The sequence below is a fragment of the Trachypithecus francoisi genome, unplaced genomic scaffold, assembly GCF_009764315.1.
Source record: "Trachypithecus francoisi isolate TF-2019V2 unplaced genomic scaffold, Tfra_2.0 Lachesis_group4, whole genome shotgun sequence".
NCBI classification, from domain to species: domain Eukaryota; kingdom Metazoa; phylum Chordata; class Mammalia; order Primates; family Cercopithecidae; genus Trachypithecus; species Trachypithecus francoisi.
Genome location: NW_022681469.1, coordinates 121,020,286 through 121,048,201, shown reverse-complemented (window position 1 = coordinate 121,048,201; position 27,916 = coordinate 121,020,286). Strand labels below are relative to the sequence as shown.

Below are 27,916 nucleotides of genomic sequence, written 5' to 3'. Positions count from 1 at the left end.
AAAATCTTATAGAGCACCTCCCCGCCCCCTTAACTTCCAGAATTGGCAAGAGGATACTGTGAAATTATTAGCATACAATACAAACTTCTCTTGTCTTATACATTATTTACCAGGGAAAAATATGGATGAAATATTATCACAACGGGTCATGTACATTCTATGTGGCAACCACTCTTAGTCCATTTTCTGTTGCCTATAAGAGAATATCTGAAACTGAGTAATTTATATGAAACTAAATTTCATTCTTATACTGATGGAGGCTGAGAAGACCAAGATTGAGCGTCTGTATCTGGTGAGTGCCTTGTTGACAGTGGGGACTCTGCAGATGCCCAAGGCATCACAGGGCACATGGAGAGGGGGCTTAGTGTGCAAACATCCTAGCTCAGGTCTCCCTTCCTCCTCTTCTTATAAAGCCATCAGTTCCTCTCCTGTAATAGCTCATTAATCTATTGACCCATTAAACTATTAATCCAATAATTGATTGATCAGTTCATAAGGGCAGAACCCTTGTGAGTTAATCATCTCTTAAAGGCCCCCTTCCCTCAATACTGCCACACTGGGATTAAATGTCTCCATTTCCCATGAGTTTTGGAAAGGAAAAATATTCAAACCATAGCAGATTATAATTTAATTTGGAATATAAAACAGACTATGTATTCCACAGAGACACCAGGAATTTTAGGGAAACAGAAGAAATTCTGGGTAAATAGAGGTTATGGAAGCACAGCCCAGCAAGTTATACTTAGGAAATCTACCTCAAAGAGGTCAGGTGCGGTGGCTCATGCCTGTAATCCCAGCGGGTGGATCACAAGGTCAGGAGATCAAGATCATCCTGGCTAACATGGTGAAACCCCGTCTTTACTAAAAATATAAAAAATTAGCTGGGCTTGGTGGCACGCACCTGTAGTCTCAGCTATTTGGGACACCGAGGCAGGAGAATTGCTTGAACCCGGGAGGCAGAGGTTGCAGCGAGCCAAGATCGCACCACTGCACTCCAACCTGGGCAACAGGGTGAGACTCCATCTGAAAAGAAAAGAAAAGAGGCCAGGCGCAGTGGCTCAAGCCTGTAATCCCAGCACTTTGGGAGACCAAGGCAGGCGGATCACAAGGTCAGGAGATCGAGACCATCCTGGCTAACACGGTGAAACCCCATCTCTACTAAAAATACAAAAAATTAGCCAGGTGTGGTGGTGGTTGCCTGTAGTCCCCAGGTACTTGGGAGGCTGAGGCAGGAGAATGGTGTGATCCTGGGAGGCAGAGCTTGCAGTGAGCCGAGATCACACCACTGCACTCTAGCCTGGGTGACAGAGCAAGACTCCATCTCAAAAAAAGAAAAAAAGAAAAAAGCAAAGAAAAGTGAAGAAAAACCACCTCAAAGCTACAGCAACAACCGTCCCCTGGCTTCCTGAAACCTCTGGTACAACCATACAAACCACAGAAATTGGCAAGATCTATTCTTACCAGTCAAATCACAGAGTTGACAGACTCTCAAGGGGTACAAGTATGAAATTCGTACTTGTAATTTGTTTAAAGTAACATTGTATAAAATATCATAATGTTTAAAGTAACATTGCATAAAATCCATTCAATTCTTCTCATTTTACAAGGGAAGAAAGAGAAGTCCGAAAGCTAGTTAAGACATTGAAGGTGATAATGATTTTGATTTTAAACTCATCTCCACCCTCTTTTCTAGTAAAAGTGCTAAAAGTGTATCTTGGGGATGATTTACTCTACCCTCATTATCTCTCCATGAGCACTCCCCGCCATACACATACACAGCTTCTGTAAATAACCAAGATGTAATCTAAGAGTCCTAATGTGGCTCTGCACACCCATTTCAAGCCAAGTCTTCTAGGCATCCCTCCAAGCCAACTGCCAGCCCCAAGTGCCTCCTACATGCAGGTTCTACAGTGACTATTTCACCCCTCCAAGTTCCTTGCCTACAGCCCTAGTAGAAGATGTAATGACTCCTGACCTGGACTTTCTCAATGTCCTCCTTACACATTCCCAACCCTCAGTCTCTTCCTTCAATAGCTCTTATAGATCCTGCAGACCAATGCAGTTGTGATCTCATCATGACTCCAATTGGATGGTTAAGGCTCGCCATGTCTCATTCTTTCACCTCTTAAGATAAAAGGCCACCCAGGAACGCCTCAGTCCTTGGAATGCATTGACTTCCACCTTCCCTGACATACCCAGGCAGTGTAAAATATCAGTTGGCTCTGGTTGAAACCCCTACTTTATGTTTATAGTCTAGAATATCCTACTCACATCCACACATATGGAAATTTTACCTTTTCTTCAACACCTAGAGCAAATATAACCTTGGCCATGAGGAGAATCTCTGATGCACAGATAACCTGTGATATGGTTTGGCTGTGTCCCCACCCAAATCTCATCTTGAATTGTAGCTCCCAAAATTCCCACATGTCGTGGGAGGGACCCAGTGGGACGTAACTGAATCATGGGAGCGGATCGTTCCTGTGCTGTTCTCATGATAGTGAATAAGTCTGATGAAATCTGATGGTTTTATAAAGGGGAGTTCCCCTGCACATGCGCTCTCGCCCGCCACCATGTAAGAAGCACCTTTGCTCTTTGTTCGTTTTCTGCCATGATGGCGAGGCCTTCCCAGACATGTGGAACTATGAGTCCATTAAGCCTCTTTCCTTTATAAATTACCCAGTCTCGGGTGTGTCTTTATTAGCAGTGTGAGAACAGATTAGTACAACCTCCCTTACCTTTGCCCTCCCATAAGGCAAGGTTTGACCTTAGACAAAAGACATATGGTATTTTCAAATCTTTGTTGTCATTTTGCTTTGTTTTGCCACCATGCGAGATTGGAATGTACCTGAAGTTCCAAGTGGGGACAACCTGGACCATTCCTGAGCCCTTATCCTGCACCAGGCACTTCCTCCTTGTCATCTGCTTAAATCTCTCTCCAACCAGGCAAGTGCCATTATGAACCCTCCACTGCTGAGCAAGACAGGAGCAAGACAGACAGGGTCTTATCCTTTGTAGGCTCACAATAAATGTCTAAGGAATTAATTAATGTGTGCTCCTTTCCAAGGGCTTTGGGCTATTTATTCAAATGCATCTTCTCAAAGTTTCCCCAAGAACTCAAAGATAAAAATGTGTGTTAAATTTTTAACTAGCATTCATTAATGATGCTTATTATATATCCCTCCGATGGCCTTTCTTAACCCCATTCTCTAATACATCTCTATGTTTTGGAAGTAGAAAGGTTCTTAAGAGAGGTCAACCTAGTAATGATGAAATGCTGACAGGGAAGCAATTGACACACAGTTGGTTATAAAATACTGACCCCCTCTGACAGAAGGAAGTGAAAAGTCAAGTGGCAAATGATTGCTCTTCTTAAGCAGAAGAGGCTATTCCTGAGGTTGGGTGCTCTTGTGCTGAGAAGAGAACACAATGAGAATTTACCACCCTCTTGCTCTTAAGAAAACAGCTGGTGTAGAGAAAGGGGAAATTATCTCTAATTCACTCAACTGAACCACAAATATAGCTGTCATCTTTTTCAGAGTAAGAAGAGTACATGCTCTTGGGAGATGAGGATGAAGGACCCAGATGGATACAGTCTGGGTGGAAAGCTGATGTGACTTATTATTCTGCCCGTGAGAAGCCCTGCACAATTTTCATTCATGCTTACAGCACCAAATGGTACTGTGAGCTGCCACTGGAATGAAAAACACAGTGCAAATATAAATCCATTTTGGCAACACTTAACTTTTTTTCTGAGGGTATATAATTTTGGGGTCTGAATCGCTTAATGACAAAAGAGATACACAGACGGTTTTTCATTCATTTAACAAATATTAGCTGAGAACCCAGAAACTATGCCCTAGGGATGTTGAAGTGAATGTGTTATATGAGCTGAGACCTGACTTACCAGTTGTGTTGATCTAGAAGGAAGAGAGATCTGAGTTAGGGCCACTGCCTAAGCTTGAGGGGGCTTGCAGTGTCTGTGGGAACCTGCATTCTCTTCCTTTCTGAAAATCATTAAAATTCTATTTCAATCTTAAAATGTTGTTATGATGAGGTACCTATGAAGATGTCAGCAGTGTGGTTATCCTGAGTGGCTTCTACACTGTTTGAGCCAGAATGCACACCCTATTCATAACCAGTCTGAGCAAGTTGTAACCCCACATGGTCCTGCTGTCTCATGTTAGGACCTCTCAGAAGAATATTAAGGATGGGATCCAAGTACAGCCCTTGTGTAGATAGAATTATTTAAAGTGGCCAGGGATACAAACTCCTGGGGCAAAAGAAATCCATTTGTTGGCCGGCGCAGTGGCTCACACCTGTAATCCCAGCACTTTGGGAGGCCGAGGCGGGCAGATCACGAGGTCAAGAGACTGAGACTGTCCTCACCAACATGGTGAAACCTTGTCGTTACCCAAAATACAAAAATTAGCTGGGCATAGTGGTGGGCACCTGTAGTCTCAGCTACTTGGAAGGCTGAGGCAGGAGAATCACTTGAACCCAGGTGGCAGAGGTTGCAGTGAGTGGAGATTGCGTCACTGCACTGCAGCCTGGCGACAGACCAAGACTCCGTCTAAAAAAAAAAAAAAGAAAAGAAAAAGAAAAAGAAAAAGAAATCTATCTCTCAGAGACACAAAATGGAAGAACTAAGTCTGGCCCCAAGTTCAAAGGGTGGAGTAGGGCAGATTACGCATAACAAAATGGAGAGAGTCAGAAGGTGCAATGATGCATGCCTGGAGCCCAGAATAAGCCGGAAATTGAGCAAGAAGGAACCAAGAAAGTTTCTGAAAACAGAGATGGAGCATCATCAGTTTTAAGCCTGAATGCACAGCTGGATGGATGGGCTTTTGGATGATGCCATGGGGTAAAGGTGGACACAAGTACGTTTAGGCATCACCTTGAGTGGAAAAAAGAGCATGATAGCTGGAGAAAGAGCATCCAAGTGTTTCAGTGGGAATGAGCTCTGATATCACCTTGAGATTGGAAAGCTTTTCATGTCCTTCCAAGGGAATTACCGCTCCATTCTGGGGGCGGGGGGGGGGAATCAGTATTTAATATTGCTTTGGAGAATTTCTAGTTCTTCATGTAACAAATCCTTTGAAATTGCACTGAAGTTACACATTCAAGTGTACTGTATTTGCCTGCCATTTACTAATTCACATGGGTTGTTCTGCCTAATCTCTACATCACAGCAAAATCATTTTCATGCTCCATTTCCTGGACACCATAGCCTCTTATTTCGTAGATAATGTTCCTTTTTTCCACTATGATTACAAATGACTGGAAAAAAAATACACAAGTCTCAACCAGCCCCATGTAATAACCTGCCTACTGCCACAATGTGAGTTGCTGAGGGCTTTTTGTTTACTATTTTACTCCATGTAAGATGGTTACATGTCAAAGATTTTTACAACGTTAGAGGCTTTTAGAAGATCAAGAGTGGATAAAGATACGTGATATGACTTCAGACTTTTTGATTTTGGCCTGGTTTGTCATTTGTCTCAACTTGTTTCTTCCAAACAATCTGCTACATTTTTCCACAATTTTATTGTACCTAAAATTTTAAACTTCTTATTAAAGTACAACATTACAGCAGGATGTATTTTTTTTTTCAAAATTTGCCACAGCAATATATCTGGTACCCAGTAATCTTCCAGAATTTTGCCATTCCCTAGCCAGAGATAGAGTAAATTTTTTCCTCACTTTGAAATTGAATGGGTGTTTGTGGCTGCCTTGACGAACAAAATTCGGGTCTAGTGACACTATACACTTCGGAGACAAGGTCATAAAAGAAAATATGGCTTCCACCTGACTCTCCATGCTCATCTTTAAAACCCTGTCACCATGTTGTGGGTAAGCCCAGACCACACGAGGAGGCCCCATGTAGGTGTTCCAGGCAAAAGCCCCAACTAAGGTTTTACCATTTCAATTCCATTTTAGGCAGCATCAGTTGGAAGACGTGGAAGTGAGAAAGCGTCACATAATCCTAGTCCCCAGCCTTCCAGCTGCCCCAGCTGATGATGAAAGTAGTGAACACAAGTTATCCCTGCCAAGCTCTGCCCAAATTGCAGATTCATGAGAACAGTTAATGTTGCTTTAAGCCACCAAGTTTTGCAGTGATTTGTTACCCATTACTGGGTGACTAGAACCAACACTCACACAGAAGACACATGTCATAATTATACAGGTTGATGAATTTTCACAAACTGAACACAGCCATGCAACCAGCACTCAGATCAAAAAATAGCTTCTCAGAAGCCTCATCACTCTTCCGGTTCCTCCCTCCAAAAGACAGCTACCATCCTAACATTTTTTGCCTAATTAATGTTTTTGCCTATCCTAATTAAATTTCTCTTTTGCCTATTTTAGTATTGACCAAAGCTGTCACATGGTTGTTGTGACCCCATTAGCAGCAACTTGCCCAGAACAATGAGGTAAGACCCCAGCGAAGGAACTCCTGCTTTTGGGAGGGTTCCAAGTTAGAAGACGATTGCTGTGTGCTATGAACTGAACCACATCCCCCTAGAATTCATGTTTGGAAGCCCTAACCCCCAGCGTGACTGTATGTGGAAATAGGACTTTACAGGAGGTAATTAAAGATAAATGAGGTCACAAAGGTGTGGCCCTAACTAAGAGGCATAGTGGCCTTCGAAGCAGAGGAGATGCTAGTAGAACAGGCACACAGCGGGAAGGCCACAGTCAGAAGGCAGCTGTTTACAAGCCAGCAAGAGGGACCTCACTAGAAACCAAACCTGCTGGCACCTTGATCTGAGACTTTGCGCCTCCATAACTGATAAAATGAATGTCTGTCATTGAAGCCACCTAGTCTGTAATATTTTGCTAAGGCAGCCTGAGCAGTATTATACTGGATAATCAATGAAGCCTAACATCACTGTGGTGGAGAGCTTAGTTGAAAATGGGAAAACTGTTGGGCACGGTGGCTCATGCTTGTAATCTCCAGCCGAGGTGGGTGGATCACTTGAGGTCAGGAGTTCGAGACCAGTTTGGCCAACATGGCAAAATCCTGTCTCTACTAAAAATACACAAATAAGCCAGGAATAGTGTCAAGCACCTGTAATCCCAGCTACTCAGGATGCCGAGGCACGACAATCGCTTGAACCCGAGAAGCGGAGATTGCAGTGAGCCAAGAGTGAGATTCTGTCCCAAAAAAAATAAAAAATAGAAAAAAGAAAGAAAGAAAAGGAAGGAAAGAAGGAAGGAAGGAAGGAAGGAAGGGAGGAGGGAGGGAGGGAGGGAGGAAGGAATGAGAGAAAGAAGAAGGAAAGAAAGAAAGAGAGAGAGAAAGAAAGAAAGAAGAAGGAAGGAAGAAGGAAGGAAAGAAAGAAAGAAAGAGAAAGAAAGAAAGAAAGAAAGAAAGAAAGAAAGAAAGAAAAGAAAAGAAAGAAAGAGAGAGAGAAAGAAGAAAGAAGAAAGAAAGAAAGAAAGAAAGAAAGAAAGAAAGAAAGAAAGAAACCTGTAATCCCAGCTACTCAGGAGGCTGAGGTACGAGAATTGCTTGAACCCAGGAGGCGGAGGTTGCAGTGAACGGAGATCATTCCACCGACTCCAGCTTGGGTGACAGAGTGAGACTCTGTCTCAAAAAAAATAGAAAAAAGAAAGAAGGAAGGAAGGAAGGAAAGAAAGAAGGAAGGAGGAAGGAAGGAGGAAGGAAGGAAGGAAGGAAGGAAGGAGGAAGGAAGGAAGAAGGAAAGGAAAGGAAGGAAAGGAAAGGAAAGGAAGGAAAGGAAAGGAAAGGAAGGAAAGGAAAGGAAAGGAAGGAAAGGAAAGGAATGGAAGAACTGAGGCTGAATCTCCCCAAACCTAAATGACAGAGAAGAAGGTATGTTCGGGAGTTGATGATCATTAGACACATTAAGGACACCTGCTTAAGCTGTTGACACTCCAGGACTAATGCCTCTCACAGTCATTGATGGCAGAGAAAGCCTATAGACTTTTAAGTATAGTAGTTGACTGCTGCCCTGACCACAGTTGTTGGGAAGAGGGGTGGGAAGCTGATCTAATTTGTGCCAAATGAATTTAACTTCTCTTTCTAAAGAATCAGAGAACCTGTACATAGCCCAAACAGCTGTAGACACCAGAGCTCCATGGTCACATAATCCCAGAAGTTATAGCTGACTTGACCAGAACATATGAATGATCACAAATAAACCACAAAAAAAAAAAATCAAGGCAAAGATAGCAGGCTCGTGAGACAGATACTCTAAGAGATGCCCATATCATATACTGAAACTCAGGGGGAGAGAGAGCAGAAGTATAAAGACAGAGACCTGGGGGTACTTCCTGCAAAGGGTACTATGAGACTCCCCTCTCTTCTTCTAATCCATTTTTAAAATTTTTTTATTTTATTGTGTTTTATTTTGAGACAGGGTCTCACTCTGTCACCCAGAGTGAGTGCAGTGGCACCATAACAGCTCATTGCAGCCTTGACCTCCCAGGCTCAAGCAATCCTCCCACCTCAGCCTCCCAAGTAGCTGTGACAGCCGGCATGCACCACCATGCCCAGCTAAGTTTTGTATTTTTTCTGGAGATGGGGTTTCACTAGGCTGCCCAGGTTGGCCTCAAACTCTTGAGCTCAAGTGAGCCTCCCGCCTCAGAGCCCCGAAGTGCTGGGATTACAAGCATGTGCCACCGCATCTGGCCAAATTTATTTCTGTATACTGAGCTATTTGGCTGTACTGGGTGGCCAGGCATGCAGAGCACTGGACCCAGTGCTGACAGAGGCAATCCAGACCCTAAGTGCTTTGAACCTAAAACAGTTAACACACCCTCTTGCCTATTCAGAACTGATTCTGGACATTGACAGAGTTGAAGCTGAAAATTAAAGATACTAACTCTCTTTCCAGAATGGTCTGATGCAAATCAGGACTATCATACAAGCACAGCATTTCTACCTATTTTCTTTTCTTTGTTTCTTTTTTTTTTAAGACGGAGTCTCGCTCTGTCGCCAAGGCTGGAGTGCAGTGGCACGATCTCAGCTCACTGTAACCTCTGCCTCCTGGGTTCAAACGATTCCCCTGCCTCAGCCTCCCGAGTAGGTGGGCTTACAGGCGCATGCCACCCTGCCTGGCCAATTTTTGTATTTTTAGTAGAAACGGGGTTTCACTGTGTTAGCCAGGATGGTCTCGATCTCCTGACCTCGTGATCTGCCCAAAGTGCTGGGATTAGAGGCTTGAGCCACCATGTCCAGCCACTTCTACCAATTTTCTAAGCACCTCAGGATTAGTCAGAGGCTTTCAGTTCTTTGTATATATCACATCACTTAGCATTGTGAAAACGCTCTCATGGTATACTTTCTAGTCTGTCCTCTTATTATTTATTTATTTATTTATTTGTTTATTATTTGAGATGGAATTTCACTTTGTTGCCCAGGCTGGAGTGCAGTGGCATAGTCTCGGCTCACTGCAACCTCCGCTCCTGGGTTCAAGCGATTCTCCTGCCTTAGCCTCTGGGGTAGCTGGGACTGCAGGCGTGTGCCACCACATCCGGCTGATTTTGTGTTTTTAGTAGAGGCATGGTTTCACCACATTGGCCAGGCTGGCCTCGAACTCCTGACCTCAGGTGATCCACCTGCTGTGGCCTCCCAAAGTGCTGAGATTACAGGCGTGAGCCACCGTGCCTGGCCTGTCCTCTTATTATTTGTTGATGGATCTCTTTGCTCAGTTGATTGAGAACTTACTGAAATCACGCACTGTGGCCCAGTCAACTCCACAGTCTACTGAGTTTAAACCCAGGGACCACCACACGAAATGTTCAATGTCTATAAATGAATAATTTTGTGAAAATTTTTTTTAAAAAAGACCTGATTTCTCTTCTCGTGTTGTTACTAACTTGTTGTGTCACCTTAGGCAAATCAATAAACTATTCTGGGCTTCGGTTTGCTGATAAAGAAAATAAAGACATGGGGCTATACCCTCTTTTAGGTTCCTTCAAGCTTTGCCTCAATGTAGTCTATTTATATTCTGGCAAAGCTGTGAACTACTTATAGAAGAAAAATCAAAACCTCAGTGGCAGTCACCTCAAGGTAGTATCTAAATTAGGCTGTGATCTGTCCATCTGTTTATTTTGGAGATCAGTCATGCTCCTGTTTCAGAGCACTGATCCCACGTATCGCCTCTTCACCCCGGAGGCTGCCTGGCATCCCATTTCAATCTTGTCTTATGTAGCTGGCTGATGTTTGATCTTCAGTTCACATTTGTTCCTGCTCTTATCACTCTTGGGAGGCTGTTATTACCCTCTTCCAATGCCGTCAAAGGTCTTTAATGCCTACCTTTCAACATATTGTGTGTCATCTTGTAGACACTGCTGAATGTTAGCTTAGCATTGCCCGGGGACATCCCAGACCTGGTGAATGACAAATGAGAAATGAACTGAAATTTCTCTCTTTTAACTGGTCTCAAAATAGAATTTCCAAATCATCAGGTTGGCTGCCCTTTTGGTGAAGGGATTCCTGAATATAATTTCTTCACATCTCTCTCTCCGGAACCAAGGGCTTGTAGGTGCAATGGAACAAAACTGATCTGAGAGCCAGGCACCTCTCCAAGTCTCAGTTCTGCCACTAACTACCTTAAGTCTGCATTACACTGTAAGACACTCTACACCATTTGTTTCTAGATACTATATGCAGATGTTCTAAGCTTGCCTTACAGAGATTGTGCCTAAATTGTGCCTAAACTTGCCCAAAGTGCCTAAACTTTTTAGGCTCATGTAGTATCACAGTTTGCTATATTAGACGCTCTGGATGGATAAATACAATAAGACCCATAGCTTCCAATTAGAGATTGCTTATCTCTAAACCACAGTCTTAGAGGCAGCATTCCCAAAGCATGTTCCATAGAGCACAAGAGAAAGAGTGGCTTCTTTAAAGCAGGGCTCCGTGGTGTAGTGGACACTGTCATGTGCTACCCAGATCTTCAGCTCCTGGACAGAGTCACCCATTCCTTCAGTTGCTCCATCTCCAGAACTTGCCCTCAGCTGAAGAGAACTGCCTTATTCAAAGCCACACTCTCTTCCCAAGACAGCCTGCGTACAATGCATCCAATGGTCAACATGGGGTGGCTCTGGGAAGGTGGCAGTGGTCTCCAAAAAGAGAGAAAGAAGGAGAGTGGCTAGGGCTGAAAACCTACCTATTGCGTACTATGTTCACTATTTGGGCGATGGGCTTGATAGAAACCCAAACCTCAGCAGTTTGCAGCATACTCATGTAACAAGCATGCATGTGTTTGAACCTAAAATAAAAAGAAGCAAACAAAAAATTGATTGTGTATTCATAAAGACATTTTTTAGAAAAGGAACACCAACCAGACACAGTGGCTCACACCTTTAATACCAGCATTTTGGGAGGCCAAGGCTGGTGGATCACCTGAGGTCAGGAGTTCGAGACGAGCCTGGCCAACATGGTAAAACACTGTCTTTACTAAAAATACAAAAACTAGCTGAGGAGTGGTAGTGCCCGCCTGTAATCCCAGCTACTAGGGAGGCTGAGGCAGGAGAATCGCTTGAACCTGGGAGATGGAGGTTGCAGTGAGCCGAGACCGTGCCACTGCACTCCAGCCTGGGCAACAGAGTGAGACTCTGTCTCAAAAAATAACAATAATAATAACAAAGAAAAAGAAGACACCATTTTCATCAGATTTTCAGAGTGATTCCCCCAACACTGAGAACAACTGTGTCACATAGAAAGGAAAAATAAATTAGCCTATTAATTAACTGCTAAGGGGATCTTTCTTGCTCACATTCCAGCTCAAACCTTTTTTTTTTTTTAACTTTGAAGAATGCTAGCATCCTAATGCGATTTCTCTTCACCCTCCAATGTTTGGAAATATCTGGCTTATGCTTCCTTTTCTTTATGTATCTCCCTCCCACTCTCAGGCACATCTATTTGCTCAGTGATGTGGGTTGCGCTTGTCAATAATGGCACTTACAGTTCAGAGTAATGATCTCCTCTCGCCTTTCCCATCTGTTATTTCCATACGCCTGATGTCTTCATAGTAGCTTTTCAGGGAATAAGAAGACGCTCCTTTACAAACCATCCTTCTCTCTCGAAATACTTAATGTCGACATTGTTTGGGCTGCTCTTTATGAAACTCCTGAAGCATCATGACTGAAGCCATCATTCTGACTCTTTGTAATAATCACAGCTCAATTTTCCAGCCAAGACTGATTTCTGGCTGGCCTGTGGTCAGGATCATATATTCATAGGACTGCCTGTCATCTCCACCTTTAGACTCCAGCTATGGTTGGAACAGTTAATTTCCCTCATTTGCAATGTCACTTCCACCATCCCACCTAGTATATCATCCTCACATGAGCTCAGGGCTGCCCTGCCGAGAGATCCCAAAGCATCCCTAGCTCCTCTGGACTAGGGAGGAGATAGTGGGTGGTGTCATGGGGACACCGGGCCTCTGTCCATTTGAAATCTTTTGTTGTTGTTGTTGTTGTTGTTGTTGTTGTTGTTGTTGTTGAGATAGAGCCTCATTCTGTCACCCAGACTGGAGTGCAGTGGCACAACCTCAGCTCACTGCAACCTCTGCCTCCCAGGTTCAAGCAACTCTCCTGTCTCAGCTTCCCATGTAGCTGGGATTACAGGCACCGGCCACCATGCCCGGCTAATTTTTATACTTTTAGTAGAGACGGGGTTTCACCATGTTGGTCAGGCTAGTCTCGAATTCCTGACCCCAAGGGATCCGCCCACCTCAGCCTACCAAAGCACTGATACAGGCACGAGCCACTGCGCCCCGGGCCACATTTGAAATCTGAGTCAGCACAGCCTGGAGACCTGCAGGCACCCACCAATGATGCAAACCCAGGGAGGAAAGAAAGGAACTCTAGAGGGAGAGCAGCTGGGAACAAATAGGAAATTCACCTTGACTGTCGTTGGCTTAGATTCGGGAGAGTTGAAAGGGCCGGGCTGGAATCTGGAGAGAGCAGTATCACCAATCATTGTAGTAATCATAATATCTAACATTATCAAGCACTTTCTTTTTTTTTTTAGACGGAGTCTCGCTCTGGTGCACTGTCGTCCAGGCTAGAGTGCAATGGCACCATCTTGGCTCACTGCAACCTCCACCTCCCAGGTTCAAGTGAGTCTCCTGCTTCAGCCTCCCAAGTAGCTGGGACTACAGGTGCCCGCCCATACACTCGGCTAATTTTTGTATTTTTAGTAGAGATGGGGTTTCACCATGTTAGTCAGGCTGGTCTCAAACTCCTGACCTCAGGTGATCTGCCTGCCTCAGCCTCCCAAAGTGCTGGAATTACAGGTGTGAGCCACCATGCCTGGCCATCAAGCATTTTCTATACATCAGATACGGTATTTAGTACCCTGCAGGCTGGGCAAGGTAATCCCAGCACTTTGGGAGGCTGGGGTGGGAGGTTCTCTTGAGGTCAGGAATTTGAGATCAGCCTGGGCAGCAAAGCAAAACCCCATCTCTACAAAATGATTTTTTAAAAATTAGCCAGGTGTGGTGGTGCATGCCTCTGGTCTTAGGTACTCAGGAGTCTGAGCTGGGAGGATGGCTTGAGGCCAGGAGTTCAAGGCTGAAGTGAGCTATGATTACACCACTGCACTCCAGCCTGGGTGACAAAGTGAGACCTTATCTCAGCAACAACAAAATAAGTACTTTGCAAGCATGAAGTCATTTATTCCCCATGACAATCCTATAAGATAGATACTATCATTTCTTCATTTTTCAGATGAGTAAACTGAGACATAGAGATGAATTCAGATATGATTCTGCTTGTATGTATATCCAAGGGGCACTGACCTGGTGAGTGGAGGCTGACAGATGAGTTTTAAGTCATTAACAGTAATAAAAGTTCCTGGCCGGGTACGGTGGCTCATGCCTATAATCCCAGCACTTTGGGAGGCCGAGGAGGGCAGATTACCTGAGGTCAGGAGTTCGAGACCAGCCTGGTCAACATGGTGAAACCTTGTCTCTATTAAAAATATAAAAATCAGCCAGGCGTGGTGATACATGCCTGTAATCCCAGCTACTCAGGAGGCTGAGGCAGGAGAATAACTTGAACCTGTGAGGCGCAGGCTACAGTGAACTGAGATCGTGCCATTGCACTCAAGCCTGGGCAAAAAGAGTGAAACTCCATTTCAAATAATAATAACAATAATAATAATAATAATAATAATAGTTGCAAAGGCTCAGATTAAAGATTGGAAACCAGAAGTCAGTCAGTGGTTGGGGGTAAAGAGTTAAAACTCTGGGCTGAATGGAGAGTCAAGAGGCAAGTCATGACTTTGGCTCCAAGAAGAGATACTGGAGCCAGGACTAAGGTCTGAGAGGGCACTAATGAGGATCCGGCCCAGCCATGGGGATGGGAGTGACATGCTTGGCTAGGCGTGGAGAAAGTGCAGCTCTGTAGGTCTGTAGGTACCCAGGCTCCAGCCCAGGCAGGACGTACATGGGTTTGGGAGCCACGGGAAGTTGAAATCCCACAGAAGAGCTCAAAGCCATCCTGCCTGCCCAAAAATTGCACAAGACAAACCAAGACTTTGGGATAGTGAGCCCTGCAGAACAGGTGAGAGCATGCTCCTTACTCACAGATGAGAACCAAGATATCTCAGGCTTCCCACCTGAGGGGTTAGAGCTGGCGAGAGCTGCAACGTGATCCAACCACCACCTCTGCGTTTGTACTGAGAGTCACAGAGAAGCAGAGAAGGGTGTTATGGACCACCGGTCTCTGGGAGCCCCCAACACCCCGGCAGGTCTCTCTGGCGCTTTGGAGAGAGCTGTGATCGGGCCTGTGATGATGAATATTGAGTGTCAACTTGATTGCATTGAAGGATGCCAAGTATTGTTCCTGGGTGTGTCTGTGAGGGTGTTGCCAAAGGATAGTAACATTTGAGTCGTGGACTGGGAGAGGCAGACCCTCCCTCAGTGTGGGTAGGCACCATCTAAACAACTGCCAGTACAGCTGGAACAAAGCAGACTCGCTGAGTCTTCCGGCCTTCACCTTTCTTCCATGCTGGATGCTTCCTGCCCTTGAACATCAGACTCCAAGTTCTTCAGCTTTGGAGCTCTTGGATTTACACCAGTGATTTCCCAGGGGCTCTTGGGCCTTTCAGCCACAGACTGAAGGCTGTGCTGTCAGCTTCCCTACTTCTAAGGTTTTGGAACTTGGACTGATCCACCACTGTCTTCCTTGCTCCTCGATTTGCAGACAGCCTGTCGTGGGACTTTACCTTGCGATCGTGTGAGTCAATTCTTCTTAGTAAATTCCCTTTCATATATACATGTGTCCTATTAGTTCTCTTCCTTTAGAGAACCCTGACTAATACAGGGCCACTGCACTCCACCCTGGATGACAGAGCAAGATCCTGTCTCTAAAAAAAACAAAAAATGCTTTGCAAAGGTCAGGTCCTCCAACCTGCTCATTGTGCATTTCGTCCCAGGCCTTGCCCTCTTCTGGTTGAACTCCAATTTTTTCAGCTGCTGAAGGTTTAAGATGGGCCCCATTCCAGGCATGTGCCACCATGCTTGGCTCTTCATATATATATATATATATATATATATATTATTCTGTAGAGATGGGATCTTGCTATGCTGCCCAGCCTGGTCTCAAACTCGTGGCCTCAAATGATCCTCCCACCTTGGCCTCCCAAAGAACTGGGATGATAGGTGTGAGCCACTGCACCCAGGCTCCAGGGAATAGGCCCTATTCCGGCACTTCTTTTTGTTGTTGTTTGTTTGGTTTTTTGCTTGTTTTTTGAGATGGAATCTTGCTCTGTTGGCCAGGCTGGAGTGCAATGGTGCAATCTCAGCTCACTGCAACCTCCACTTCCCAGATTCAAGCAATTCTTGTGCCTCAGTCTCCCAAGGAGCTGGGATTACAGGCACATGCCACCGTGTCCGGCTAATTTTTGTATTTTTCATAGAGACAGGATTTCACCATGTTGGCCAGGCTGGTCTTGAACTGCTGACCACAATCAAGTGATCTGCCCACCTCAGCCTCTGAAAGTGCTGTGATTACAGGCATGAGCCATGTCCAGCCTATTCCAGCACTTCTTTAAGAGGAGACCCTTGAATACCGAGAAGTTCTTAAAGGCAAAGGAAATGGAGCTTTAGCAGTGAAATTTCAGGCAAAGAGTAGGGCACCTTTGTGAGAAAATGTACTGAGGGTACGGGCCTGCTTTCCTGGGTGGGGTGTGCTTTGAACGTTCTAAGAAAGATACGGTGTGCACCTACAGTTTTGCCGATATATAGTAGAATATTGGATCACTACAGAGGGAGAAGACTATAGTGGCAGGGCAGCATCGTAACTGCAGAGAGCAGCTGTCACTTTTCACCACCTAGAAGGGAATCAGTAACAACAATTCACTATTCAGTCAGCATGCAAAACCTCTAGAGCCTCTGGATTGTCCGTCCCTATGTGTGTATATTTCTTTCTTCCTTTCTGTCTGTCTTTCTTCCTTCTTTCCTTCCTTCCTTCTTCCTTCCTTCCTTCCTTCCTTCCTTCCTTCCTTCCTTCCTTCTTTCCTTCCCTCCCTCCCTCCCTCCCTCCCTCCCTCCCTGCCTGCCTTCCTTCCTTCCTTCCTTCCTTCCTTCCCTTTCCTGCTTTCTTGCTTTTTTCATTCACTCTTTCTTTTTTTGTGAATGTGTGTGACAGAGTCTTGCTCTGTCGACCAGGCTGGAGTGCAGTGGCATGATCTCAGCTCACTGCAATCCTCGCCTCCTGGGTTCAAGCGATTCTCCTGCCTCAGCCTCCAAAGTAGCTCGACTACAGGCACCCACCATCAAACTCAGCTAATTTTTGTATTTATTTATTTTTTTAGTAGAGACAGGGTTTCTCCATGTTGGCAAGGCTGGTCTCGAACTCCTGACCTCAGGTGATCAGCCCACCTCAGCCTCCCAAAGTGGCTGGGATTATAGGCGTGAGTCACCGCGCCCAGCCTTTTTTTTTTTAATGACAGAGTCTCTGTCACAATGACTCTGTCATCCAGGGTGTAGTGCAGTGGCGTAATCATAGCTCATTGCAGCCTCAAACTCTGGGGTTCAAATAGTCCTCCCATCTCAGCATTCTGAATAGTTGGGACTACAGGTGCATGTCACCATGCCCAGCTAGATTTTTAAAAATGTTTTGTAGAGATGGGATCTTGCTATGTCACCCGAGTTGGTCTCAAACTCCTGGGCTCAAGTGATCTTCCTACCTTGGCCTCTCAAGAGTGCTGGGACTACAGGTGTGTGCCACCACACCTGGCTGACTAAAAAAAAAAAAAAAGAACAGAAAAAAAAAATTGTAGACATGGAGTCTTACTATGTCACCCAGTTTGGTCTCAAACTCCTGGACTCAAGCCATCTGCCTGCCTCCACCTCCCAAAGTGCTGGAATTACAGGCGTGAGCCACCACACTCAGCCCATGCTACTTAGGTCTCTTCTGATTCTCGTAGTGACTGACTGCAAAGCCGTTCAATCAAGAAGAGACTTTGGCTCATTTTCAGGACCAGCAGGGAAGGGGCTGGAAGAGCTGAATTTCCCTCTGTGTCCATGCTTGGCAGTATCAAGAGATAAACACAGAGGTACCAGGGCTGCCCACTTCATGCTTGGAAACTCCCTATCATGCAGGGTCACCCAGTGTAGGCAAAGACCAGTCCAGCTTGCTCTCAGCACTCACTCACGTATCATTCTTTTTTTAAATTACTATTTATTTATTTTAAGATGGAGTCTTGCATTGTCACCCAGGTTGGAGTGCAATGGCATGATCTCAGCTCACTGCAACTACCACCTCCCGGGTTCAAGCAATTCTCCTGCCTCGGTCTCCTAAGTAGCTGGGATTACAGGCACCCGCCACCACGTCCTGCTAATTTTTTGTATTTGTAGTAGACACGGGGGCTTCACTATGTTGGCCAGGCTGGTCTCGAACTCTTAACCTCTTGATCTGCCTACCTTAGCCTCCCAAAGTGCTGGGATTACAGGTGTTAGCCACCATGCCCAGCCTCAGGAATTATTCTTATGACTCTGATGCCTTTTGGAAACCTGGGAATAGAAAATGCATCATCTTCAGCCCAAATCAGAGGAAGAAACATTCACAGATTTCTACAGATCATGCTTGTGGTAGTTTTAAAATATGTCTGCGAAGTGTTTAATAGTCATCTCGGCCGGGCAGAGTGGCTCAAGCCTGTGATCCCAGCACTTTGAGAGGCCAAGGCAGGCGGATCACCTGAGGTCAGGAGTTCAAGATCAGCCTGGTCAACATGGGAAAACCCTGTCTCTACTAAAAATACAAAAATTAGCCAGGTGTGGTGGTGGGTACCTGTAATCCCAGCTACTTGGGAGGCTGAGGCAGGAGAATCGCTTGAACCTGGGAGGCTGAGGTTGCAGTGACCCGAGATCGTGCCATTGAGCTCCAGCCTGGGCAACAAGAGCGAAACTCTGTCTCAAAAAAAGTCATCTCATCAAAAGGGATACTCACAAATGGAATATCCCTCCCCTTGAATACAGGCTGTGTATGCCTAAAAAATAAAATGCAGCAGAGGAGACTCTATGTGGCTTCTTCCCAAGCTGGATTCCAAGAAACAACACAGTTTCCACCTGGCTTTTTCTCTTTTCGGGGTAATGTATCTTTGAATTACCACCATGTTTGGAGGAAGCCTGGGCCATCGGTAGAGGCCAGGGTCTAGGTGTTCAGCCAACAGCCCAGATAAGACCCAGGTAAGTTCTAACAGCCATCATCAGCTATTAGCTGGTAAGAGAGGGAACCTTCGGATGATGCCAGTCCCCAGACTTTCAGCCGCCCTGGAGGATTCCAAGTGGAGAAGGAATAAGCTGTCCCTTCGAAGCCCTGCACACGTAACAGATTTGTAAGCAAAATAAATGTTATTGTTTCAACCGCTAAGTTTTGGGATGGTTGGTTACATAGCAATAGACAACAGGGGAAAAAAAATCTATTCATATTTTGTACCCATGTCACCATACAAGCACCACCCTATAATAAAGACAGCAATTAGCAAGCAAAGCAGAACTTAGAGGCAGGGAAGCTTTGGATGTTTCTCTTCAAGAATCTCATCCTGCATTCTGATCTTGGGTTCCTTTGGCATCATATAATCTACAACATGACTATTCAGCTCTAAACAATCATACCAGTTTAAAAGTACATGTGTTTGCCCCTTAATGAGTGGCATCTGTATTTAGAGTTGGACTCACTCTCTCTTTCCTACTGCAACATTCTCCAATAAAGTCATTCTTGTCTAAGTCTGTCTGATACAATTTTGCTTTGACACCATCCAGAGTTTTCAGCACCACAGTGGTCAGAAAATTGTGTCTTCAATGTCAGTTACAGTTCCTTCAACACTTTGCCAGCACAAGAAAGTGTCTAGCTTTAGGTTTAGAAAGTGCACTGGTGTTCTGGCCTTAGATTCAGTATGGCATCACAGAACAGAGCCCAGAGGCCCGCAGACGGGGGTCTGATGCTCTCCTCTTTCTGTTATTGCCTGTGTGATTTTGAAGGGGTTACTTAACTTCTCTGAGTTTCTATTTTCTTACCTGTAAAATAGGGACAGTGACACCTCCATGGGGCTTTTATGAGGATAACATGAATTCGTATTTGTAAACAGCTTAGAACAATGTCTTAGATATATCAGAGCTGTATCTTTAATTAGTCATTTCTTAGCACTGGTTATCTCCAAAAGTTGGGTGGGAGATTGGGGCAGATTGTACTCCTTTGCGTTGTTTGTTGTTCTATTGAGTACGTATCACTTTAGAATTAGCAGGGAAAGAAGGACAGAAGGAGGGAGGGAGGGAGAGAGGGAGGGAGGGAGGGAGGGAGGAGGGAGGGAGGGAGGGAATAATGAAGGAAGGAAGGAAAAAATGAAGAAAGGAAGGAAAAATTGGAAGGAAGGAAGGAAGGACGAATGGAGGGAGGGAAGGGGGAGAGGAAGAAAGAGGAAAGGAAGAATGGAGGGAGGAAGGAAGGGAGAGAGGGAGGAAGAGGAATAGAAAGGAAGGAAGGAAGGAAAGAAAGAAGGAAGGAAAAAGGAAGGATAGATGGAGGGAGGGAAGAGGGAGGGAAAGAAAGATGAAAGGAAAGATGGAGGGAGGAAAGGAGGAAGAGAGGGAGGAAGGGGAATAGGAAGGAAGGAAGGAAGGGAGGGAGGGAGGGAGGAAGGAAAGAAGGGAAAGGAAAGGAAGGGAATGAAGACAATCTAAACCTCAGTCCTTGTACAGATGTCCTAAGCTTCTCTCCAGAAACACATCACTTACCACTTGCCCTTTTGACCACAGAGGAAGTCAGTTGTATCTGAATGGATGTTCCAGTCCTTAACTGAATTTGGTTAGTGTCTGAATGATGGTCCATGGCCTTACTGCCTCATAAATCAAAGCCAGGGAATAATTTTAACAGTGCATAAACAGGAAATACGAAAATTAATGCTTGCAGGAACCTTATTTAATTTTGCTGTGAACCGATTTCCGTGACATTTATGCTGTTTGTTTTGTGTAGTTGTGTGTGGGTTTTTCTCTCCCCCTTCTTTTTATTTTGTTTTCTGTTTTCTTTTTCCTATTGGCTCAGTTTCAGAGAGGCTAGTTATCTGCACATTCATCTCTAAAATGACCTTCCTTTCTTGAAATGCATGTCCTTCTGTTTGTAACAAAAGGTCACAAACTCGCTGGGCCCATCAAAGCCATTACTATGGCAATACACTACAGGATTCCGATTATTAACCTCTGGATAAACAGGCAGGCAGGGAAGATGGATGGAGAGGAATAAGGCTTGTGTTTATACACATTTATCTTTGGTAATTAGCCATCTGGGGGAAAACCACAAATACAGGCAACAGAAATTGATTTATCTTCAAATAATAAGTTTTGCTTTACAACAAGGTCTGAAAGTGCATCTTCTCAAGTGCTAATTTTGCATGTCACTTGCATGCTTTAAGGATGAAAGTAGTAATTACCAGGCCTTTCATGTGCAAAAGTAAGGTGCTAAGAAGCTGCTAGCTTCATCCACGAGAATTTTAAAAAAAAAAAAAAAGATGCTTTTCCCAGAAGACTTCCCAGGTCCTAAAAGGCTTGTCACTAGAGGTCTGTATCTTCCTGGAGGTCCAGGGCCATTCATAAGAAATTAGCTGCAGACAAGTGTGGTGTGAAGTGGGAAGTCACTGATACCATAAAGTAGGTGCGGTCTGAATTGGAAAGTCACTGATTGCATGAGGGTTCCTGTGGTCTTGGGCTTGACCTTTCGCCACTGATGCTAAGGGTCAAGGCCAGGAAAGAAACCACCTAGACACTTGCATGGCACAGCCACATCAAAACCAAGGGACACAGGCACAGTGGCTCTTGCCTGTAATCCCAGTACTTTGGGAGGCTGAGGTGGGTGGATCACTCGGGGTCCAGAGTTCGAGACCTGCCTGACCAACATGGAGAAACCCCATCTCTACTAAAAACATAAAATTAGTCGGGCGTGGTGGTGCATACCTGTAATCCCAGCTACTACAGAGGCTGAGGCAGGAGAATTGCTTGAACCTGGGAGGTAGATGTTGCAGTCAGCCAAGATCGCGCCATTGCACTCCAGCATGGGCGACAGAGTGAGACTCTGTCTCAATAAAGAAAAACAAAAACAAACAAAGGAAAAAGAAACAAGGGGCAGGGCTCTTAATAACCAACATGGGGACAGTGGGATGAAGGGGCTGTGTGTCTCATTTCCAACACTCCCTCGATACCTAAGGGATTAGTAGCTACATTTGCTTGTTGGCCAAAGGCCTTTCTATTCCAGGAGGAATCAGCCCAAACTAAGAGGGAATTGTCTGGGTAATTCCACTTCCCCTTTATAGTTAAGCCTCAGGGAAGCGCCTGATTTTAATGAGCTGTGGTTCAAAACCATCCATCCAGGCTCACACATGGCACCCTCCGAATTTATTCAAAGACAAAGGAAAACAGAGTGAGACACTCTGAAGAGGCCCCGTCGACATCCATCTGCTGCAGCTGAGTTTCTCCCATTAAAACCTTCTCATAAATAGCACCGGATCCTGCAGTCTCTTGCCAAATGTTTTTTGAACTGTTTTTATTAATAACAAATTGGAATTAGTTGCTGTCTGCAATATGCCCTGCATGTTTCCACCTGTGAACCCTTTAGGCAGAGGGCGGCACTGCCCAACACCTAACACCTGGCCACAAGCTAAATGTGCTGCAAGACCCTGTTTTAAACCTTTCACCCCTTGGAGGCCTTCAGTGACCACAGTGAAGCTGCCCCAGGTGGTAGCACAGCCAATGGGTTGAGGGGATGAGTGCTACACCTGCCTGCCAGGTGCAAATCCCATCACTGCCACTTATTGGGAGTAGGACCTTGAGCAAGTTAATTAGCCACTCCGATCCTTATTTTGCTCATGTAAAATGGAGATGTTAACAATGCCTATCCCGGCCAACCGCGGTGGCTCACGCCTGTAATCCCAGCACTTTGGGAGGCCAAGGCAGGTGGATCACAAGGTCAGGAGATCGAGACCATCCTGACTAACACCGTGAAACCACATCTCTACTAAAAATACAAAAAATTAGCCGGACATGGGGGTTGGCACCTGCAGTCCCAAGCTACTTAGGAGGCTGAGGCAGGAGAATGGCGTGAACCTGGGAGGCGAAGATTGCAGTGAGCCGAGATCATGCCACTACACTCCAGCCTGGGCGACAGAGCAAGACTCTGTCACATACATTCACAAAAAAAGAAAGAGTGAATGAAAAAAAAAAAAAAAGAAGAATTCCTATGCCATAGGGCTATCGTAGGCAGTGCAGCCAGATTATGAACAGGGGTGCTCTATTGAGTCCCAGTGCAGGTCCACTGAGTGCTGCAATGTACTTGCTATGTGATCCCAAGAAGATCCTTTTGCTGAACCTCACTTATGAAAATAATAGTATGTGGCCGGGCGCGGTGGCTCACGCCTGTAATCTCAGCACTTTGGGAGGCCGAGGCGGATGAATCATTTGCGATCAGGGGATTCGAGAACAGCCTGGCCAACATGGTGAAACTCTCTACTAAAAATTCAAAAAAATTAGCCAGATGTGGTGGTGCACGCCTGTAATCCCACTTACTGGGAAGCTGAGGCAGGAGAATCACTTGAACCCAGGAGGCAGAGGTTGCAGTGAGCTGAGATGGTGCTACTGCACTCCAGTCTGGGCAACTGATCAAGACTCCGTCTCAAAAAAAAAAAAAAAAGAAAAAGAATAGTAGTATGATATTAATAAGATGTACACAAAATACTTACCTAAGCTCTCAGCCAGTGCCTTGCACACATGAGGCACTATAGCTAGTCTCATAGCTCCCCATCTATAAAGGAATGCCTTCCCAAGGTCACTCCTGGCCTTATGCGCTATAATCTATCTTGACAAAGATGAGCAGAACTGGTCTGAATCGGAGACTAATTGTCCTCTTCCCTGTTAGTAACACAGCCCCGGGGAAGGCTGGAAAATATGGTCTGACATTGGGCAACCATGATTCCTGCTATAATACAATGTTTTAAAGTTTCTATGAGTCTCCAGGCATGGGTGGCTCATGCCTGTATTCCCAGCATTTTGGGAAGCTGAAGTAGGAGGATCATTTGAACCCAGGAGTATAATACCAGCCTGGGCAATGTAGTTGGATGTCATGCATATTAAAAGAAAAAAAAATAGCTGTGTATAGTGGCAAGTGCCTGTGGTCCCAGCTACTAGGGAGGCTGAGGCAGGAGGATTGCTGGAGCCTGGGAGGTCGAAGCCACAGTGAGCCATGATCACAAATCATTCTTAGTCCATTCTCCCCTTCTTCTTTGAGTAATATAAACTTTCTTTCCTTTTTTTTTTCTTTTTATGATACAGGGTCTCACTCTGTTGCCCAGGCTGGAGTGCAGTGGTATAATCATGGCTTACTGTGGCTTCAACCTCCCAGGCTCCAGCAATCCTCCTGCTTCAGCCTCCCTAGTACCTGGGACCACAGGCACCCCCTAACAGCAGTAGCTGGGACCACAGGCACTCGCCACTATACCCAGCTAATTTTTTTTAAAGTATGCATGACATCTCACTACATTGCCCAGGCTGGTATCATATTCCTGGGCTCAAGTGATCCTCCCACCTCAACCTTTCAATGTGCTGGGATTACAGGCATGAGCCACTCATGCCTGGGGAATGAAAGAAGTTTTAAAATGTTAAATTGTAGCAGGAACCATGGTTGCCCAATGTCAGACCACATTTTCCAGCCTTCCCTGGGGCTGTGTTACTAAATTCTCATCAATGAAATATAAGCAGAGATGCTACATCGCCACCTTAAAAAGGAACTATTGTCCTTCACAGACTCTCCCCTTCCAGAGACTGGACCGTGGTCATCTAGACTTGGTCATTCTGATGAGTATGACATTTTAGGGGACTTTAGAGCCCAGGAGAGAAGGAACCAACGATCCTACAACTTCCTGGAGCAGAGCTCCCCACACACCTCCACCATCTGCTAACTCCTGTCTGTTACTTGAGAGAACAATCAATTCCTCTTCTTCATGTCATGGTAATTCTGGGATTCTTTGTTACAGCAGCTTGGTGCATGTTCTGACTAATACACGAGCAAGGACATTGAGCAGAGGCAATGAACCCTATAACCCAGTGTTTCTCTTCTTCCACCTCCTTTAGTTACTCTCAGATGAAATGTCCCTGCCTTATTCACTTCTCTTTTAATCAACCAGCCATTTTCACCTTCACTACATAGCTTTATTACACCCATCACACTCAGTTGATTTCACTCAAACATAGTTTTCTATTCTTATACAAACATTTCTGATTCTTCCTCTTCCTTTTCTTTTCCTTCCTAGCGCTGCCTAAGCTTGCAAATCAATTTCTCTGACTCACTTGCCATTTCCTTCTTTTTCTTCCTACTCCTACTTCACATTCACACTAATCTTCTTATCTTTTTCTCTATCATTTTGTTCCTTTCTTTGTTGCTTTCTTTCTCTTTCTTTCTTTTTTTAAATCTTAGCCATTGGAGGACCAGGTAATTTTATTTTATTTCTTTTATAAGACAAAATCAGAGCCAGTTGAAGCCAATAAGTGTAAAAAAAAAAACAAAAAAAAAACCACACACAAAACAACAAAAACAAAAACAAAAACAGAACATTGGCAGTACACCTGTAACAGAAAACAGAGAGCTATCTATACTGGATTCATCAATAGTTCATGCATTGACTCAGACCTCCAGATAAGACTTTTCAAATACGACATCAGAGGTCATAGGGAAATGAGAACACCAGGTTACAGAACAGACTAGACAGGTAAGAACCAGAATTAAAAATCCAGGTGTTTGTTTTTTGTTGTTGTTACTGGGGTGTTTGTTTGTTTGAGACAGGGTCTTGCTCTGTCACCCAGGCTGGAGTGCAGTGGTGTGATCCCAGCTCACTGCAGCCTCTACCTTCCAGATTCAAGTGATCCTCCCACCTCAGCCTCCCTAGTAGCTGGGACCACAGGTCCACACACCATCACGCCCGGCTCTTTTCTTTTTTGTATTTTCAGTAGAGATGGGGTCTTGCCATGTTGTCCTAGGCTGGTCTCAAACTCCTGAGCTCAAGCCATCCACTGGCCTCTGCATCCCAAAGGGCTGGGATTAAGGTGTGAGCCACCGCAGCCAGCCTAAATTCCATGTTTTTTGACTTTCTCAGGTTCTGTTTCCATCAGCTTATGTTGTGTCCCCGTTAAGACAGTTCAAAGAAACAGAGATTACATCTTCTAATTCTATATTCTCCACAGTTGAGAATTGCTTCCCCTCAAGACAGAAGGGAAGCAATAATTTGTTCATTATGGCTAGAGCAGGTCTCAAAGTTAAGCTGGCTGGAGTACACAGGGACCTCATTGCCATTCAGAATATCCTCCTGTCGGGCTGGGCGCGGTGGCTCATGCATGTAATCCCAGCACTTTGGGAGGCCGAGGCGAGTGGATCACGAGGTCAGGAGATCGAGATCATCCTAGCTAACACGGTGGAACCCCATCTCTACTTAAAATACAAAAAATTAGCTGGGCATGGTGGCTGGAACCTGTAGTCCCAGCTACTCGGGAGGCTGAGGCATGAGAATGGCGTGAACCCAGGAGGCGGAGGTTGCAGTGAGTCGAGATCCTGCCACTGCCCTGCACTCCAGCCTGGGTGACAGAGTGAGACTCAGTCTCAAAAAAAAAAAAAAAAAAAAAAAAAGAATATCCTCCTACCTCTTTCTTGCCCTAGCCTCCTAGCCTTGACTGTTTCCCCAACCAGGATGTAAATTCCTTGAAAGCTTCTTAACCATCCACAGCCTTTAGCACAGTGTTGAGAACATCATATGAACTCAATAAATATGTAGCAATTGATTTTCAATTCCTAGGGAGGATTTTCCTTGACTTGTTTTTATTACCTCCCCACCACCCTTGAGTTTGCCCTCTCCTCTCCTGCCAAGGCCCTTCTAACTCGCATTTCCTGCTGACCACGAGGTTTAGCAGGTTTTCTTCCTTCCTGACTTGTGTATCACTTGCCATCAATGCTGCATGACACAGCACTTAATCATACAGGGTCAGGAATCACTGGCTGTTGTTTTAAATGTGGGCAGCCATATCTTTCAAAGAGACCATCAGCTGCTTCCTTTGGGGAACTATCTGTTGAGACATGCCCCTGAGTTGGAACATTGTCACTAGAGTCCTTGGGTTTTCAGGTTCGCAATGTCAAAGACTGCCCACTGGCGACTGTGGCATCTTGACTTCTTGTTATTTCAGAAAAGTTCCAGAAAGAAGACCAGCCCTGGCAAAACAAAAACCAGTTTGATCCAGAGATGTGTGAGTTGGGCGTTGACCAATTTCCTTCGTTACTATACTAAAAACTCCACCCAGGGAGGAGCTTAAGCAGCATTTTCTCCATATACAACGTATATAGAAGTACGACCAGCCACTGCACCTGCCCTGCCTTGGCTTCACCTCTACATGCAATGACTCAACCAGCCAACCCAACAAAAGCCACGTTTTCATCTTTGTTTTTTGAGATGGAGTCTCGCACTGTCTCCCAGGCTGGAGTGCAATGGCGCGATCTTGGCTCCCTGCAACCTCTGCCTCCTGGGTTCAAGCAATTCTGCTTCAGCCTCCCGAGTGGCTGGGATTACAGGCCCCCACCACCACACCCAGCTAATTTTTTGTGTTTTTAGTAGAGACAGGGTTTCACTGTGTTGGCCAGGCTGATGTCAAACTCCTGACCTTGTGATCTGCCTGTCTCAGCCTCCCAACGTGTTTTCATCTTTGTTAGGGGAGGCACTGTTTTGGGGACTATTCCCAGTATCCTCCTTACTTGTTGCAAGGAATAAAATCCTCTTGTTAAATCCTCCTTGGTTTTGGTCATTGTACCACAACCTGCAAAGCAATCAAACCCACCTACTATGTAGGTAACAACATGAGTTACCACCTGCCCTTAGATGTGAGATTTTTCCACTGCAGTAAGTCTTCTCTCTTTCTTGTTTGAAGGAGAAGGGAGATGCATGCTGTCTATGCAGGGCACACTCCAAACCCAGCCAACTACAAGGGTTCTTACCCATCATCTCTGCCCCACAGAGCTGAGCTGAGTGCCCTTAATGCTCCAAAAGTCACACGGTCTATTGCATGGGTGTCCTATTTGTAGCCAGAATTTTCCCTCCTTACATTAACGTTGCATTGCATATTCCCAAAGAATGTCTCAAAGGCATGTTTTTATAACTACAGGGATGCTGTTGATGACATTTTGAAGGGTAGCAGAATGTGCCCCCTCAAAATATGCCACTTTGGTATAAGGATTATTTCGAGCAGAAGGCAACTGAGAAGAAGCAGATACAGGAGATCCCCCTTATCTGCAGTTTTGCCGTCTGTGTTTTCATTTACCCATGTTCAACTGCAGCCCAAAAGTATTACAAGGAACATTTAAGAAATAAGCAATTCATACTTTTTTTTCTTTTTCTTTGAGACAGAGTCTT

At 45.1% G+C, this 27,916-nt stretch overlaps 1 long non-coding RNA gene across 1 annotated transcript; it reads right to left on the bottom strand.

Annotated features, from left to right (window-relative positions):
• Positions 1 to 3,907: 3,907 nt before the first annotated feature.
• Positions 3,908 to 16,302, bottom strand: LOC117073521. Its single transcript, XR_004433262.1, has 6 exons — positions 16,215 to 16,302; positions 12,884 to 12,935; positions 11,943 to 12,012; positions 10,289 to 10,362; positions 4,898 to 5,024; positions 3,908 to 4,007 (listed from the first exon to the last, which is right to left on the bottom strand). It is a non-coding gene; the product is annotated as an uncharacterized LOC117073521 (long non-coding RNA).
• Between the last annotated feature and the right edge of the window lie 11,614 nt (positions 16,303 to 27,916).